Raw genomic sequence first — 16,773 nt, 5'->3', positions numbered from 1 at the left:
AAGGTCTCCTGCCCCACCACCCTATAATGAGACTTGCCCGGTGTCGACCTACGTTCCCGACACCTCCTGAGGTGTCTAGGCACCACGTGGCCGCCTCAGCAAGCACAGACAGTGGGGGATTCCCCCCAAGCTCTTCACCGTGACCGTGGGGGTTGGCACAGCCCAGAATATATTCTGATGGGTACAGGCCTAATCCTGTCAAATCAAATTTTAGATCAACAAACAAGGATTCAAGGACCTTCTCCAAGCCCAGCCCTGCACTAAGGCACCCACAATTGTTCCCCACCCCTCCATCTCAGGAAGCTCACAGTCAAGTCGAAAGATAAGCTATCTACCTAAGATAGCCAGCCCGAACTTCCTAACCAAGTGAGAAGTCCAGGGAACCAGAGAATCAGCACAGGCTTCTTGGAGGAAGAGGGGCTTTAAGTGAGCACGAAGGAGCTAGCTAGACAGAAGGAAGAGCAGGTGTCTCAATGACAGGAAGCTTGAGAGCAAAGAAGGGACTTTGAAGCGTTCGTGTCCTGGCTCGCCCACTCACTGAGACCCCAGACAAACGGAGCTTCATTTTCCTCATCTGTGAAATGGAGCATAGACCTCCCCTACTCACCAGATAGGGTGTTTGAGGATCTGACAAGATAGCTGTGTTCTTTCCTATCAGGAATACCACATCCTTCATTTCCAGCACTCTGAACGATAACAGGATTGTGAGAAATGTCACTATTATTATAGCACGTGTTGCGGATTAAGCCCACTAGTTCGAATACCAAATAACAGGCAAAAAATGGGCCTCGGGCTGGCCCTCTTGGGGCATAGTACAGCCAGTCCCCCGGACTGGAAGTTCTGAGACTTCTATTCAGGGTTGATCCATTCTTCTGAGGCCCCTGAGGTGTGGGCTCTGCTCTCGAAATTCAGCAGAAACTGCTGGATAATCCACATTCCCATCCAGGAGACTAACTCGCTCCTTACTCTATTCTATTACTTTCTGGATTATGACTTTCTAAATACTAATTTGAATGTCTGGATCTGAATATGAATTTCAGAGCCAAAAATTATACACACACTTGTTATTTCCTTCCTTCTGCTTTCTTTGAATTTATTATTTTTTTTAAGCCATCTCTGTGCCCAACTTGGGTCTCGAATTCACGACCCTGAGATCAAGAGTCGCATGCTCTACCAACTGAGCCAGCCAGGTGCCCCTGAATTTGTTATTTTTACCATTTTCAATTTCTTGCGTTGAATGCTTTAGTTTTCCACCTTTCTTCTTTTTCAATATAAGACTCTTTGAAGACCATAAGTTTGCTTTTAAGAACCATTTTGACTGCTTCCTATTTTCCCATGTAGCATTTTTATCAGCATTTCATTAAAAGAACTTTACTCTTTAACTCATAAGTTATCTAGAAATTTCCCCACACCTGGGTCACTCATCTCCAGACATTTATTGAGTGCATACTTAGTCTGTGCCTAGACCTACATGGATGCTGAGGGAGACATTAGATTCACCCAACACTTATCCCTGTCTGCTTTAGCCATGTTTCACTTGCCTGCTTTGGTGCCTTTTATCTCCAGAAGACTCTCAACTCCTTGGGGGTGGGGATGGCATCTTATCACATCCCCAGGGCCTTGCACGGTGCCTGGCATGGGAGGTTTTCACTAAAAAGTGAAATTGATGACAGAATGAATGAACAGTGTACCTTCCCAACTGAGGCCTCCTGGCCTAAATGAGCCATGCAAGTGAGGGAGCGGCTCCTTGACCTTTGTATCTCCAGTGCTAATGCAATGCTTGGCACATTGAAGGAGCACAGTTAGTGCAGGGAGGGAGGGAAGGAAAAGAAGGAGGGAGGAAAGGAAGGGAGGGAGAGGGGGGGAGGGAGAAAGAAAGAAAGAAAGAAAGAAGAGAAAGAAAGAAAAAAGAAAGAAAAAAAGAAGAAAGGAAAGAAAGAAAGAAGAAAAGGGAAAGAAGAAAGAGAACAAAATAAGAAAGGAAGAGAAAAAAAGAAGAGAAGAAAGAAAGAAAAGGAAAGAAGAAAGAGAACAAAATAAGAAAGGAAGAGAAGGAAAGAAAGAAAGAAAGAAAGAAAGAAAGAAAGAAAGAAAGAGAAAGAAAGGAAGGAAGGAAGGAAGGAAGGAAGGAAGGAAGAGGGAAGGAAGGAAGGAAGAGAAAGAAAGAAAGAAGGAAAGAAAGAAAGAGAATTAAGTGTCGCTTTCCTAAAGGTGCATGGGAGAAGAATGAGACACAAGTCAGCTGCAAGAGAAAGGGAGCAGAGGACGACAGTTTGGAAGGACGGTCACCGCGAGCAACTCCTCATTCTCATATTTATTGGGAAAATCATATAAATCACCAATAGACATCACTATTCATTATATTGTTTAAAGGGTGTTCTCGGGAGGAAAACAGAACTTGTTGAAGCATGTAGCGGGAGTAATCTATGGTTGAGCAAGCACAAAGAATCTGATTAGACCCATAACAGGTGGTCATGTTCTCTGAGAAAGTGGAGAAGTACGAAGAAACAGGCGGTGTTCCACCCTGAGCGGGGCAGGTGTTCCCAGCTGCTCGGCTTCAGCAACATAAATCAACCGCCTCCCTGGAGAGACATTTCAATAGATGTTTTTCTTAGAGCTATCTTGTGTATTGTATAGTTCTAGTTAATGTTTTCCTCCAGTATTATGTTTGAAGCATCACATTGTTCTGAGGGGCCATTACAAGGAAGGAAGAGAAAGGAAAGGAAAGGAAAGGAAAGGAAAGGAAAGGAAAGGAAAAGAAAGGAAAGGAAAGAGAAAGAAAGAAAGAAAGAAAGAAAGAAAGAAAGAAAGAAAGAAAAAAAGAAGAAAGAAAGAAAAGAAAAGAAAGAGAAAGGAAGAAAGAAAGAAAGGAAGAAAGATAGAAAAGAAGAAAGAAAGAAGGAAAGAAAGAAAGGGAAGGAGGAAAGAAAAAAAGAGAAAGGAAGGAAGGAAGGAAGGAAGGAAGGAAGGAAGGGAAGGAGGAAAGAAAGAGAAAGAAAGAAAGAAAGAAAGAAAGAAAGAAAGAAAGAAAGAAAAAGAAAGGAAGAAAGCAAGCAGGAAGGAAAGAAAATTATCTTATCTGCTGCACCTTTCTCACTCCCCCTCCCTGAGCAAGCTCCCTCCTTCCTCCTCCTTCCCACTCCTGCTCTCTAGAGGGATTCACTGAACACTTGGCCAAGGATGGACCCCTGCTCTGAGCAGAACAAAACCAAGCCCCTGCTTGGGTTGGGCTCTTTCTTCTCCTTGATCTCTGGTCCTCCTAACTACCTGTGAGACGGACAGGACAGGTATCGTTAGCTGAGGCCCAGAGAGGCCAATCACTGTAACTTTGGTCATCCAGCAGGTGAAAAAAAAGCATTGTGGTTTCATGGAACCATTCTTTACCTGCAAACTGCATGCCATAAGGGCATGAAAAATGACCAACCCCAGGAGTTGGTGAAATGGAGACTAAAGACCCCCACCTTCAAACACAAAGGGTGGTGAGGTTGAGCAGTTACCCAATGGCTGGTGCCCAGCCTAAGCCCCTGGGGCTCGGCGTGGATGATCAGAGCTCAGAGGTCTTGGGCCAGGACTAGCAAATCAGCACCCTGGTGGCAACAGGGGGTCACCCTTCCTCTAAGGGAGTCCTGGGGGCAGAACCCAAGAGAGGCCCTGTGTGCTAGGGATTGACAGCATGACCTCCCCTCCTGCCCCTTCTGCTGGTCTATTTAGGCTTTAGAAAAAACAGCCAGAAGGCAGGTGATCCCTATACTTGGGAAACTCCAGAGGCTGATGGGGGGTAGGGGGTACCCACAAAGAAACAGAGAACCAGAGATGCCTGGGCAGAGCTCAAGACCTCCACACTGGGGTCTGCAGAGCAGCTGGGGGATGTTAGTCAAAGAGGGCTTGAAGAAGGGGAAGGAAGCAGCTTGGAAGGAGGTAAGGAATAAGGAGCAGAAGTGGCCCGGAAGAGGGAAGTAGAACAGATTTTCTCAGCCTCCCGCCCGGGCAAAAGGGCAAAGTCACCAGACAGGAGCACAGGAAGCCCGCACTGAGAATGAGGAAAACCACAGAAGCGCATGTCATGAGGTGGGGGAACCCCTGAAATCCCCACCAGAAGGTGAGCCAGCTGTGAACCGTGTCATTCAGCTGTGCATCGCGCTGTCTCGCAGGGCGCCAAGCATACAAGCGGTGCTTACTAAATGCTGGATAAATGAATGGAGGCATGAATGGCAGGTGACTGCAGCTCCTGCAGGACAGAAGATGCCCCCCCACCACCACCGAGGACTTCCAGAGCCCCTACTGTGTGCGGCACCCAGTGCTAGCCCCCGCAGGGAGGGAGGACGGCATAAAGGGTAAAATAGAGTCCTTGTCCTCAAGGGGCTTCTGGCGTCCGGCCGGGATCGGGCTCAGGGTCTCCGGTTGTGCCGAAGGCCCCTCTGTCGTGATTGGCCGTGTGCTCGCTGCGGGACCTTGGGCAAGTCTTGTCCCCTCTCTGGAGTTTTTTCTCTGTCTGCAAAATAAAGGAGTAAGCTGGGTGCTCCTTCAGGTCCCTTGGCTGTCAACACCTCAGCGCCCGCCCATCCCCTCCCTACCCACCTACCCACCTTGATTCCGTGAGCACCTCACCCTCCTACAGAGGCAGCAATCAGAGCGGCTGAGACGTAGCCTGTGGAGAAAACTCGGGTTCTAGTTGCGTGGTCTTGGGCAACCTCCAAGAGACAAGAGCACCTGCCCCCTGGGTCTGTTGTGAAGCTTTAGAGAGATGACGGACGCACGATAAAAGACATTTAGCCCAGTGCCTGGCACATGCTCGGTGCTTTAAAATAGCAGTAACACAGCAAGCGTGCGAATTCTGAAAATCTCCCCCCTTATCCCGAGGGGCGTTGGAACCGGTCCCCTACCTGGCCCAGGTCCCCACCATCTGCCCAGCCTCGCCCGCCCCTTCCCCCCTCCAGGAGAGACCAGGGCTCAGAGCTGTGTTTGGGAGCAGCTGAAGATTGGAGGGGGCAGGGAAGGGGCCCGTGCCTCAGTCCCTCCGGTTGCCTGCCTGCGGGAGCGTCAGCCCACGTTGCGTTAGGGGAAGGTCAGCGCCGGCCGGCGAGCACCGCGATAACCACTGCCCCCTGCCGGCCGCGGCGAGACAAGCACTTCCCGGGAGCCGGGCCTCCTTGGGCTTCCCGACCAGACCGAGGGAGGAGGAGGCGGCGGGGCAGAAAGGAGGCGGGGCGGGGCACTTGGTGGCTCAACGGGTTAAGCATCCGACTTGGGCTCAGGTCGCGATCTCAAGGTTTGTGGGTTTGAGCCCCGCCTCAGGCTCTGTGTGCTGACAGCTCGGAGCCTGGAGCCTGCTTCGGATTCTGTGTACCCCTATCTCTGTGCCCCTCCCCTATTCACGCTGTCTCTCTCTAAAAAAAAAAAAATTTTTTTTTTTAAAGAAGGGAGGCGGGGCTGCGCTTCCCAGCGTTCAACCTGGATCTCCAGTCTCCACACACTTAGCTCAAACCTCAGGCCTCAGTGGTCGGAGGCTCCCAGGGCTGAGCGAGCTCTCTGCCCACCCGGCAGGGGCAGGGGCAGCGCCCTGCCCTGGGAGGGCGGCCACGGCCCGCGGGCCCCAGTGAGCCTGTGCTCACCAGAGATGTGGCTCCCTTCCCCCAGCCTTGGCTCCTCTCACTTGTCCATCTCTTTTTGTCCGCTCCGGTGTCGCCTCCTCAGAGAGAGACCCGCCCACCCGAACTAGCCCCTACTACCTCCAAACCACTTTTTCTTTCTGGCTCGGTTAGCGCCCCCCCCCCCCCCAATCTGGTGTTCTCACAGCACTTAACACAACCTGCTTTTATTGAGTTTTCCTTCTCTGGTCTATCAGTTGGTACCTCATCATTTCACACAGAAGGGATTCCATGCAAGTAGCTGATAGTGTGGGTACTGGAAGCTGCAAGGACAAAGGGGAGGTGGGTGCTGAGGAATTCTAGGAGGGTAAGCACAGGAGGTAGTCCCATTTCTAGGCCCGAAAGAGGCGCCTTAACCAAACCCAGGGGCTCAGGTGAGGGCCCCAAGGAGCTCCTTCTTGGACACCAGGGCGGGGGCTTTGGACAGAGTAAAATGTTTTCCTTCTGAGGGAATGGCTGGGACTTAAAGCCTGGGCCACTGTTCTACCAAGACGGCTAAGGTTCCCTGGGCTTCCAGAAGGCAGCCTGCACGTGTGCCCCAGCCGGAGAGAGCGTAACACCTGCAAATCCCCTACTGCAACCCCTCTGTTCAGAAACGACCAACATCCCCCCAAAATCAACAAGTGGGACCACATCAAACTAAAAAGCTTCTGCACGACAGGGGAAACCATCAACAAAATGAAAAGGCAACCCACAGAACGGGAGAAAATGTTTGCAAATCACGTATCTGATAAGGGGCTAATCCAAAATATATAAAGAATTCATACAAGTCAATAGCAAAACACACACACACACACACACACACAGCCAATTTTTAAAATGGACAGAGATGGTCAACAGGAACATGAAAAGGTGCCCAACATCACTGATCATCAGGGAAGTTTAAATCAAAACCACAGTGAGGTATCACCTCACACCTGTCAGAATGTCAAGTATGAAAAATACAAGAAATAACAAGTGTTGGGGAGGGTGTGAAGAAAGGGAACCCTCGTGAATTGTTGGTGGGAATATAAATTGGTGTAGCCACTATGGAAAGTATGGAGGTTCCTCCAAAAATCAAGACTAGAACTTTCATATGACCTGGCAATTCCACTTCTGGGAATACATGCAAAGGAAATGAAATCACTACCTCAAAGAGATATCTGGACCTTCATTTTCACCGCAGCATTATTCACAGTAGCCAAGATATGGAAATAACCTAAGTGTCCATCTATGGATGGATGGCTAAAGAAATTGTGCTATACTGTACATATACAATGGAATACTATTTGGCCATAAAAAGAAGGAAATCCTGCCGTTGGTGAACATGGATGGACCTTGAGAGCATTGTGCTAAGTGAAATGTCAGACAGAAAGACAAATACTGTATGATCTCACTTATATGTGGAATCCAAACAAACAAAATCATAGAAGCAGAGAACAGAATGGGGGGGGGGGGTGAAGGAGGGAATGAGAAAGGAGAAAAAGGAAAGGAAGGAAGGAAGAAGAAAAGAAAAGAAAAAAGGAAAGAAAATGAGGGAGAGAGAAGGAAAGGAAAGAAAGAAAGAAAGAAAGAAAGAAAGAAAGAAAGAAGAAAGAAAGAAAAGAAACAAGGAAAGAAGAGGAAGGAGAGAGAAGGAAAGGAAACGAAATGAAACAAAATGAAAGGAAACGAAAGGAAAGGAAAAAAGGAAGGAAGGAAGGAAGAAAAGAAACAAGGAAAGAAAGAAGGGACAAGGAACAAGGAGGGAGAGAGAAGGAAAGGAAAGGAAATGAAAAAAGAAAGAGAAAGAAAGAAAGAAAGAAAGAAAGAAAGAGGGGAGGGAATAAAGAAGGAGGTTGGGGGAGGGAAGAAAAAGGGAGGGAGGGTGGAAGGATCACCTACCACCCTACTTTGATCGCTAGATTTTTTACATCTTTGATTTCTTTCAAAGGAAGAAACCCGCCTCTCAACTATGTCCCAACTAAGGCATGTGAGTTTGGGGGAGGTTACCATGGCCACTCAACTTCTGTCCCCAAAAGAGCAAGAAAGAACCAGAATGCTCCGGCCTTCTCCTCCCCATCCCCCAGTCCTCCAGCCCCTAACAGGTTTGTGCCAGTGGTGGCCCAGCTGCAGCTGCAAAGCCGGGCACCTCCCTCCAAGGAACGGTGCTCCCAGCACCGAGCAACGCATGCCTCAGAACCAGCACTGAGCATTCCCTTGACAAATATTTATTGATGCCTTCGCCGCGCCAGGCACGTGTTAGGCTCTGATGATACAGCGAGAACAAATCTGCCCGAAGTCTGCTCTCACGCGGACTTTGCATTCTTGTGGGGGGGAGGCAGATAAGAAAGAAATGTATTGTAAAAGAGATCGTTGGCCAGATGGCAATGAGAACCGCTGCGGGGAAACATACAGGAGAAAGGAGCACGGGGAGTGTTGGAGGTAGGATCGCTTAATAGGGAGGGCAGGGAAAGCCTCGCTGAGAAGAGGACATTTCGTCAAAACCCAGGAGGGGAAGAAGCAAGCCACGTGGACGCCCTGGAAGAGCATTCCAGCAGAGGGGACTGGCCGAGGGCAACAGCCCTGGGGCAGGACCCCGCCTAGCACGTTTGAGGACCTGCAAAGGAGGCCAGCGTGGCTGCAGCGGAGGGAGAGGGGAGCGCGGGAGGAGACTGGCCAGAAGCAGGACTCCGGCTTGGACTGAGTGACGTGAGGATCTGCAGTGGGGAGTGGCTGGATCTGTCTCTGTGCCAAGAGGTAGAGGGCCAGAGCAGAACAGTACGATCTGGAATTTTCCCAGCCCTGCACTTGACAAGAAATAAAAGGGCCCTCTCTGCCAGTCTTTCTTTTAATCCACAATTTCCGTTTTAAAGCATCAAAACGAGGGGGATCGTTTTCAGTTCAACAAGCCCTAGGACACCCCCTCCCATCAGAATGTTAGCTCCCAGAGGCAGGTGCTATGTGCTTTGCTTATCACTGGACCCTCAGCGGTTCACTAAAGGGCCTGGCACTTAGCAGGTGCTCATTAAATATTTGTTGAAGGAAAGTGAGGACATCCCCGGGACAGCGTGCTCAGGCAACTTGTCATGACCCCCATGGCCACGTTGTGGGTCGAGGCCTGTGTGGGGCACTGAGCACACATCACCCCCATTTCAGGAGAGGTTGAGTGACCTGTGGCCACCCCCGGGCAGAGCTGGAATCTGACCTAAGCCTGCCTGACTCCAGGGCCGTTGCTGTCTCAAAGCTGTCACACTGTCACAAAGGCCCAGCACCCTTGCCAGGTCACTCCCAGCTCCACCCTGTTCACCCAGGGCCCTCTAACACCAGCCCAGAATGCTCCAGAGGGGGAGGGGGCTGTCCCTGTGCCTGTCTCTCTGAAGGTCTGAGAATCTGTTGGTGGAGGAATTAAGTCTGTCCCTCCGGGGTAGGGGCGTATATCTGTCCCTCTGGGAGTCTGCCCCAAGTGGTGGGAAGTGTGTGCTTCCACTCCTACCCCCACCCCACCTGCAGGTGGGTCTCTACGGTGGTTCAGCCCGCCCTGCCCTGCCCTGCCCTGCCCATCCTGGTCCCGCCTGCCTGCAACGCTTCTCCCCGCCATCCGCAGGTCCCGAGCGCCCCCTGCTGACCGCGGCTCCGCCTGCACCTCCTTGCCCCGCAGGAGCAGGAGGGCAACTGTGCCAAGGGCAGTGCGGTGGGCTACAATTTGGCTTCAGCCCTTCTCTCCCACACCCAAAGGATCCCTTCTTGGGTCCTCTCACCTCTCCATCCCCTCCGAGGCTGAGGGAGGATTACCTAGCACAAACAGAAAGGGGGACAGGACACAGCCAAGTCCCCCAGGGCCCCAGGACTCTCCTGCAGTCTCCCTGGGGAGCCTTGAGAGAGGCGGGTAGAAGAGGGGAGGCAGGATCAGGGTTCCCTGGGCCAGTCCTCTGCTCAAGGGCTGAAGAAAACCCAGGCCAGCCCAGCCCCAGCCTTAACCCCTCTCATTCCATGCACCCTCCTCTTATCCAACTCTGTGCCTGCCCATCCTGTCTCTCCCCAAAATTACCTTCTTTTAAATCCTCCCAAGTCCCGGGGCTATCCACAAGGCCATCAGATGTCCTGCTGGGGCACTGACACCTGTGCCAAGGCAGGAGCCCAAGAAGGGGACGGAAGGTGGGTGAGTTGGAGAGGAGCACGTCTGCGCAGGCACATGGCTAGGTGTGGATGTGCACACACACGCTCACCATGCACAAGTGTGCACACGGGGATGCAGGTGCACTCTGCGCACACATGTGCTTGTGCACGCGAGCATGGAATATGTGTCACATGCTCATGCATGGGCATCGTGGGCACGCCTCCACGGATGGGCACGGGCGTCTACCTCTAGGCAAGCATCCTTAGACGCAGGCCAGTACGGGGCCGCCATCCAAGCACACATCTCCACACGCGCTGATGCTCCTGTGCACACGCGTCCACACACATCTGGGGGGGGGGGGGGAACTACACTCCGGAGTCAGAGAGACCACAGTCTGAACCCTGGCTTTGCCTTTACCACTGAGTTGCTCTGTGGCCTTGCATGTGTGTTACTTTTCAGAGCCTCAGTTTCCCTGTCTTACAGACAGGTAAGAGGGGGTACCTGTGGGTCGTAAGGATCAAAGGAGCTAATGAATGGATGGGGCCGGTGCACGGTAAGCGCTCAGCGGGTGTCAGCAGGCGGAACCCCTGCCTCGGGCCTGCATGTGACTGCAACTGTAAAGTGACAAGAAGGGCTCCCATCCGCAGTTTGAGGCCATGGGTCCCTGAGCCTGGAGGCCCCCCGGCACAGGCACACACATGCGCGTGCACACGGGGGCTGCTCTGTGTGCCTCCACTGTTTGCACAGGCTGCTTAGCTACCAGCCGAGTGGAAGGGCACATGGGCCCACTCGGAGCCCAGCCCTCCCACCCCGGCCTGTTGGGACAGGGCCTGGCCAGAATTCCTGCATTCCTGCTGCCTTCCCTCCTCCTCCTGGCCACAGACACGGGTACAAAATGGAAGACTCCGGGACCTACTCGTCCTCCAAGCCACCATAGGCTTTGCCCTGCCCACAGCAAGTTGGGGGTGCTTTAGGGGGCCTTCCCCGAGACTGGAAAACTTGAGGGTCCTCCTGGGGACTCTGCAGCCTGCCTAACAGCCCCCTCCCCAACTCCGTCACTTCCACAAGCAGGAGGCTTCTGAGACCATGCCTCAGGCAGGTGGGAGGTGGGAGGCCCACAGGCCCATAGTGCCCTGCCCCCCACACAAGCTGCCCCCACGGCCTCCTGAAAAAAGGAAGCCAGCCGATACCCCTGTGACCTCCTCTCCCGAGGACCCAAATCCCCTCACAAAACTGTGTCCCACCAGGCCACCCCTCCATGGCCACCCCAGTGCCTGGGCCCAGAGGAAGAGGAGCTCCTCGTCCTGGGTCCCAGGCAGGGAAGAACCTGGGCTGACAAGCTAATTTGAAGAACTTTCCAAGAGATCAGGGACAGCCACATGGCAGGCTCTTAAAAGTGTCCCATTCATGGGGCGCCTGGGTGGCGCAGTCGGTTGAGCGTCCGACTTCAGCCAGGTCACGATCTCGCGGTCCGTGAGTTCGAGCCCCGCGTTGGGCTCTGGGCTGATGGCTCAGAGCCTGGAGCCTGTTTCCAATTCTGTGTCTCCCTCTCTCTCTGCCCCTCCCCCGTTCATGCTCTGTCTCTCTCTGTCCCAAAAATAAATAAACGTTGAAAAACAAAAATTAAAAAAAAAAAAAAGTGTCCCATTCAGTCCCCAAGCCCCCAGCCCATCAGGCCCCAAAAGAATGATCTAGGATCCTTCCCCTTGCCCATTCTCACCCCCAGGTGGTCAGGGAGCACCCAGCAGGAACTGCCGCCATATTTAGTGGACAGTGAGAGCCACATTCTTTTGTCCTCTGGAAACTAAACTGGCCCAAAGGTAAGCAGTGCAATGCACTTAGGCCCTTCCCCTGCCGGGTCCCTCCAAAACAGCTCAGGGCCACCTCAGATGTGGGGGCATGGAGAGTACCACAGGCATCCCAAGAGTGATATCCCAGCACGTAAATACAGCCTACTGCCCCATATTACATATAGATAAACGGAGGCCCAGAGAGAACAGGGGCCTTGCTAGAATCGCACAACGGAGGTGAACTTTAGGCAGGGAGCTGGGCCTCCTGATCCCTCCCCACACTCTCTGGAGACAGCCAGGGCTCCAGCGGATCTCTCACTCTGAGCTTTGCTCTGTGTGCTGGAACAGTCCAGCTGGTGGGGTAGAAAGGCACGTGGGGGACACACACACCAAAATCAGTGGGTATTGTGCTGGGAGAAGGAACGGGCTGCAGGAGGCTTCTTCCCAGGGCCCAGCCTTAGAGCTGACAGCGTTAACACTGCCCGGACAGGGTCCCTTCTGGAACTTCTGCGGCCTGGACTATGGCCAGAATGAGCAGGTCACTGGTGTGACCACAGACAGACCTGAGTTTGGGAAAGGGGACCCTGAAGATACTCGAGATCCACACCCTCTCCACTACTATGGCTGTGCAATTTTAAACCAACCAAAAAAAAAAAAAAGTGGAGATAAGGAAAGGGGAAAAGAGCCTCAGTATACCCATCTGTCAAATGGAAATGGGGTTTGTATTCTCCCTGACCCCTACCCCCACCCAACGCTGCCAGAGCCTGCCCCCCATGGCCTGAGCCTCTCCCTCTAAGCCAGGAATGTGCCTTCCCACTCCTCTGTTTCAGCCCTGCAGGCCAAGGGCAGAGTCAGCAGGACTTGAGGGACTGAGCCAATGTCCGGTCCCCTCCGGGCTCCATGTGTCTGGCTTCCACTCAGTGACACCAGACAGGAGAAGCCAGACCCAGGCTGTAACCAAAACAGGCCAAAGCTGGCATTTCTCTTTTCAGCTACTTTGCGCCCCCCCCCCACCCGCCCTCCACCCCCACCATCCACACCCAATCTGAGGACCACAGTTATGGGACAGGGTGGGAGTACCGTGTCCCTCTGGGGAGGACCATAAGGCTCTATTCTGGGGAGCCTCCTGGCCAACCTGCCAGTCTGCTGGGGGAGGTGAGGAGGGACCACCACCCTTTGGCACTGTCCTGGACCACCGTCCATGAGCGTCTGGGATCATTGCCCACAACAGTCCTGCAAGATAGTGCCCTCGCTCTCTTTTAACAGATCAGGAAAACGAGGCCCAGGACTCTAGCGCAGCTCCCGCTGCCTCCAGCAGGACAGGTAGAAGGCCGCCGAAAGGGTGCCGGGGACCTAGGTGGCCCGGAGCCACCCACCAATGGGGCAGGTGTGTGTGTGTGTGTGTGTCAGGCCGCTGTCCGACGAGGGTCCCCCGGACCCTGAAACTCAGTACCTTGGGGCCCGTGGCCCTGGCAGCCGCCCCAGCGCCAGTGCCCACCCCCTCGGCGCCCGGACGGGGGCTGGGCCGGGTGTGGCGCCAGGTCCCGGGGCGGGGCTCGGAAGCCTCTGTTCCCGCAGCGCCGACACCTGGTGTCCGCCCGCCCGCGGGCCGGCGTGCCCGGGCAGGGAGGCCGCTCCGGGCCGCCCGGACCGGACGGGACGGGACGCGGGCGGCGCCGCCACATCTGAGCCCCGCCGCATTCCGGGGCGCCCCGCCGGGGGCGGGGAAGGAGGAGCTTCCCAAAGCCTGTCTGGCACCGCCTCCTGCCGGCCGCCGCGGGCTACTGCAGGTCCCGGAGCCGGTGGCCTTGAACACGTGACAAGGGGCCTCGACTGGGGGGGGTGCGGGGGGCAGCTCAGGGGCGCCTCCCATGGTCCCACCACCCCCACCGATCACTCACCAAACACTTCAAAGTGACAAAGCCAGATCCTTGTGGAGGTCTTGCCCTCTACCCTCTTTGACTCTGCCAGGCTGAGCCACCCCCCCTCAACACCCAATAATACCCCTGAGATCACACTAGCCACACACTCTGCACACAGCCAGACTCCAGAAGTGACCTCCAATTTCCAGACTCCCCTTATCTAGGAAGAGGACAGAGCTGGAGACTCCTCTCCCTGACTCTGAGCGGCTCGGACATCTGCCAAAGCCCACCTGTCATGCTACCCTCGATACCCACTCCAACGCCTGCCTAGCCTGCCCCCTGGGAGGCAGAAGAGACAGCCAGGGTTCTGACAGGCTGCTGTGTGACCTTGGCTAAGTGACGGCTCCTTTCTGAGCCTGTTTCCTCTTCCATGCTCTGAAGGGGTGGGCTTGGGGCTGTGAATTCACATAAGGATCTTAAGCCCTGTGGAGCATCCCTTCACTTATAGACAATAAGATGAGGCCACGCCAGCCACCTTCTCCACCTGGAATGTCTGCCCAGTCCTTACCTGGACACTCTAAGACCCCCTCAATGTGTCAACAGCAAAATGCTTATACAACAACCACTGTTCTTTCTGCTTTATAAGTACTCACATTTAGCAAATCTGCTCAGAACAGTCTGCATGGCCCATACCTCTCAATCTCTCTCTCTCTCTCTCTCCCACAGTGGATGCCATGTGGCCCAGGGCAATGCAGGAGTCTCTCTAAGCCCTGGGTTTCTGAGCTGGTTGGAAGAGGCCATTTCGAAAACCATGTTAGAGATGCCCATCTGGGATTCAGGGTGGCCCTGGGGGTGTTTGCTTCACAATGTGCTTTCCTCTCCTGGGGTCACGGTGCTTTGTACACAGGAAGTGCTCACTAAATGCATGAACTAACAGCTGTTCACAGACTGCGACCCTGCTCTCAACCCCACTCTGAGCCAGGGGAACTAGGAGGGGCTATACCCTCTGCCTTCCATGCCCCGGCCCTCCTGGCTTCTAGAATCTCCTCATGGATCAAGGTCCAGGCCCAGAGAAGTCAGTGACGGGGAGGTGCTAGGGCCTAGCACCAGCCTACAGGCCAGGAGAGAAAGCTAGCCCAAGTTCACACATGTTCAGATGCCCCCATTAGAGCACTCTGAACCAAAGGTCCCTGTGGGCAGAACCTACAGGGCCTACCCCGGAGCTTCCCATTTGGAAAGTCTGGGAGAGTCCACTGACCACAGTTTCAGCTGCCCTTAATAAGCCCGTTACAAACATTTATTGAGCACCAGCCAGCATCAGCAACTGCCCAAGACACTGGGAATACAGGCTAGTTCAGAACGCAGAGAAGATGCTGGAAACCAGCTCAGGTGCAGAGTCAAAGAAAAATCTGGGGCAGGAGGCAGCACTTCCTAGAGAGGGGCGTGTGTGCAAGGTGTGGGAAGCCAGGACAGGGCCAGCAGGCTGGGGAAGGGGCGTGGCGAAGGGCATTCCCCGTGGGAATTCAGAATGGAGCCTCAGGCTTCCCCAGACCCTGCAAGTGGAAGCGGGAATGCGGGTACTTGCAATCCTGACCTCCAAATTAAGGTGGCCTGAGCACTGGGCAGTCTGCATCCTCCAGTGGACATGGCAAGAAGAGAGGGGGTTCAACACACAGCAGGAGAGACTCGAGTCAGACAACAGGCAGAACTTCCCGCGAAAACTTCTGAATTCCAAACTGACAAGACACTGTGGGGTTCCCTGTCCCCCAGGGCCTTCAGGAACAGGTACCACCCCGGGGGCTTCAGGAGGGGTCCTTTCTGCACCATGGCAGGGGGTTGGGGCAGGACTCTAAGGACTGCTCCACACAGGGGAGGCTGGGAATGGGAGAGGACAACTCAACCATTCTTACGTGTTTGGCCTGGTTTCCTTCACACAGAAGTTGCTTCGTCAGCTCCCTGAAAAAGCTCTGTGCAATCACTGTGCTGGGAAGCTCCTACACCAGAACGGAGGGAGGAAAGGAAGAGATGGGCGCAGGGCTCCTCCCTCAAGCCAGGCTTGGTACCTGGCCCCCACCCCGTCCTCTCCCAGCAGGGCCATCTCAGTATACTCACCAAGCAGAACCTAGCGCCCCGCAAGGCCCAGGGCTAGACGGACAAAGAGGGAGAAGGCTCCCCCAGGAAACAGGCAGGACTGGGGGGTCAGAAGCCCTGGGCTCTAGTCCCAGCTCTGGGGCTCAGTTGCCCAAGGTCCACGGTGAGGGGTTGGATTAGATAACATCCAAGGACACTCCCAGCTCTGAAATTTCTAGGACCAACAGGAAGACACGCTCCCTTCCTTCACTGTGCCCACAGGGGGTCCATGGCTAGAGCATGGACTGACTCCAGGCCCGGCCCTGTCCCTACCATGAGGTCAAACCTCTCTGATAAACTCACCACCACGCGTCCTGGCAGAGGGCTGTTACCAGGGTCAAATTCAACAATGCTTGTAAAATGTAGAAATTTCGAGTCAGTGCTTTTATCTCCAGGGCGAAATTCCAAGACAGGGCACACAGGATGACCATCGCCATGGAAGGATACAAAACACATTGCACCCGAGGGCTGGGGTGGGGTGGGGGCTTCTGGGGAAGGTCAGCTTCTAAGACAAGTATTACAGGCAGGAAGGCAGGTCTATGGAGCGAGAGAGAGCGCCTGCTTCTTTGGGCTGTCTCCACTGGGCCCCATTGCTGGCAAACAGGCAAACTGAGGTAGGCCACGTCACCTGGAGAACTGACCAGAACTGCCCCGGGAACCCCAGCTTCCTTGGAACAGAGAGGGTAGGCCTTTGCCTAGGGAGCCAAACAGTGCAGGAAAGGAGGATCCTGGGCTTGGGGAAAGTGGCTGGCATGGCCCGGTCTTATCAAGCGTCTATAAGTGAAGGGGACCCTCCGTAGGGCTTAAGATCCTCATGTGACTTCACACCCCTAGCTCACCCCCTCACTGCACAGAAGAGAAAACAGGCTCAGAAAGGAGCAGTCACTTAGCCAAAGGTCATACAGCAGCCTCTCTGAGCTCTAGCTGCCTCTTCTGCCTCCCCGGGGGGCGGGCTAGGCCTCCCCATGCCAGAGGCCCTCACCTGAGTCTGGGCTGGTAGCAGGTGCCCCCTGAGGCAAGGAGGTGGGGGCAGGGGGACACTGTAAGGCACAGGGCCAGAACTGGGATACCACCCCAGCCTAAGCTGCTGTCCTGCCCGGGTAGGGCGGGGAGGCCTGGAGGCAGGGAGGTACCTCTCCTCTCACCTGGCGGACAGCATTTGTTACCTTATAAGGTGCTTTCTCCTCTCCCTCGAACAGCTTCTGACAAAGAACCAGGTGGGGTTGTGGGCGGAGGGGGGGTGAGGCCAGCTCTTAGAACTGCAC

The 16,773-nt window shown here is 54.2% G+C and overlaps 1 long non-coding RNA gene across 1 annotated transcript; it reads right to left on the bottom strand.

Annotated features, from left to right (window-relative positions):
• Positions 1 to 2,968: 2,968 nt before the first annotated feature.
• Positions 2,969 to 15,883, bottom strand: LOC123590894. Its single transcript, XR_006709021.1, has 4 exons — positions 15,491 to 15,883; positions 15,289 to 15,372; positions 4,587 to 4,648; positions 2,969 to 4,492 (listed from the first exon to the last, which is right to left on the bottom strand). It is a non-coding gene; the product is annotated as an uncharacterized LOC123590894 (long non-coding RNA).
• Positions 15,884 to 16,773: the final 890 nt, after the last annotated feature.

This window comes from Leopardus geoffroyi, chromosome B4 (genome assembly GCF_018350155.1).
Source record: "Leopardus geoffroyi isolate Oge1 chromosome B4, O.geoffroyi_Oge1_pat1.0, whole genome shotgun sequence".
NCBI classification, from domain to species: Eukaryota; Metazoa; Chordata; class Mammalia; order Carnivora; family Felidae; genus Leopardus; species Leopardus geoffroyi.
Note: the sequence above shows the minus strand (reverse complement) of the source record. Positions and strands in the feature narration are given on the sequence as shown.